The 1,564-nt window shown below is 64.7% G+C and overlaps 1 protein-coding gene across 1 annotated transcript in view; it reads right to left on the reverse strand.

Annotated features, from left to right (window-relative positions):
- Positions 1-864, reverse strand: part of PARVG (parvin gamma) — a 25,121-nt gene extending 24,257 nt beyond the window's left edge. Inside the window, exon 1 of the mRNA XM_006917336.1 lies at positions 771-864. The gene's annotated coding sequence lies outside the window, so the exon portion shown is untranslated. The remainder of the gene's footprint in view (positions 1-770) is intronic.
- Positions 865-1,564: the final 700 nt, after the last annotated feature.

Consider the following 1,564-nt stretch of genomic DNA (forward strand, 5'->3'; position numbering starts at 1 on the left):
TGGTCAGCTGCAGGCCCTGGGAGGCTGGCTGGAGCACAGCGCAGATGGGACCACCCCGTCACACTAGCAGCCAGCCAGGGGACACCATGGGACTGTTTTTCCCTGAAGTGGGGTTGGGGGGAACACAGCCGCTGAACCGACCTGTCCCCCGAATCCCCAAGCCTCCTGGACACTGGGATTTGGTTCGCGGACAAAGGAGAGGAAGAAGCCTGGCCCGGAGCGTGAGGAGGCCCAGGCTCCAAGCCAGCTCTTCCTCATTCTGGCCGTGCGACTTTGGGCAAACGCCCTCCCCTCTCTGGTCCCGATGCTTCTTTACGAGGACAGGCTGGACACCATGCTGGCCAAAGGCAGCCCAGTGGACGCAGAGCCGGAACCTGCCTCGGCCATCGGCAGCCCGGGCAGTCCCTTCCCTGCCCTGGACTGGGGGTGGCCTTTCTCCCCACACATTGATTAAGCTCAGGGGAGATGACATGAGAGGTTAGGAATCCGTCCCCTGGCTGCACAAAAGGTAGGGAAGTGCCCTTCTGCCTGTCGGGGATCTCTGGGGAGGCAGGAATGGCCGCCCCGAGCATCGGGTGGAGCGAGGGGCATGGGGCTATGGGGTCCACTTTGCCCGCCCCCCCCCCAGCAGAGACTGTGCTCTCTGGGCTCAGTTTCCACCAACCCCTCGGGGCCCGCCCTGTGTGAACTGGGACCCTCAAGCCTATGGGACTGACAGGAAGCCCCAGCGGCGGAGGCCTCCGGCCGGCAGAGAGGCCAGAAGGACTCACCCGGCTGCCTCCCGCACGCACAGCGATGAAAGCGCGGGGCTCCGATGGTGGTCCCGGTCCCAGCAGGAGCAGGTTCCGGGTTCCCTAGGTCGGCAGGGGCCGCAGGGGCCGCGGGGGCCGTCGGGAGGCAGGGGCCAAGCTCACTTCCTCCGGCCGTGGCTTCTGCAGAGCCTGCCGGCGGCTGCCTGCACACCGCTTCCTCTCACTGGGCTGCAGGCCTGAGGCTTCGAAATCGGTGCCACCACAGACCGACCGCAGAGCTCTGCCCCCCGCAGCCCCAAGGCCCAGCCACCCCTCCCAGCCCCCTGGATGCCCCACAGGCAACTCAGGTTTAATATTTCTTCTTTCTCTCCCTCTCCCCTCCCAATCACCCAAACCAAACCAGTTCCTCCCCGGCCTTCCTGTCTGCGAATGACAGCTCCAGCCACCCAGCCACTGAGGCCAGAAGCTGGGAGCCAGCGTCCCCGAGGCCCCACGTCCCCACCATCAGTGAACTGTCACTTCTGTCTGCAGGTCGACCCTCCACCCCCGCACCTCCACCAGGCCAGGCCCCGCCTGGACCACGCAGGAGCCTCCTGGCTGGACCAGGGGCTGCCAGCTTCTCTCACATTCTACAAGCAACCAGAGGACCCGCTTCATGTTCCAATTCACTGAAAACTCACCAGTGGTGTCCAGTAACTCTTAAAATAAAATCCATCCCGTGCAGCCCAGTCCATCATTCCCAGTGTGGCCTACTGGCACACCCCACCCTTACCTCCTAACTTCTCTCGCCCGCCCCCCTCCCCACCCCCCGC

The sequence above is a fragment of the Pteropus alecto genome, unplaced genomic scaffold, assembly GCF_000325575.1.
Source record: "Pteropus alecto unplaced genomic scaffold, ASM32557v1 scaffold157, whole genome shotgun sequence".
In the NCBI taxonomy this organism is placed as follows: domain Eukaryota; kingdom Metazoa; phylum Chordata; class Mammalia; order Chiroptera; family Pteropodidae; genus Pteropus; species Pteropus alecto.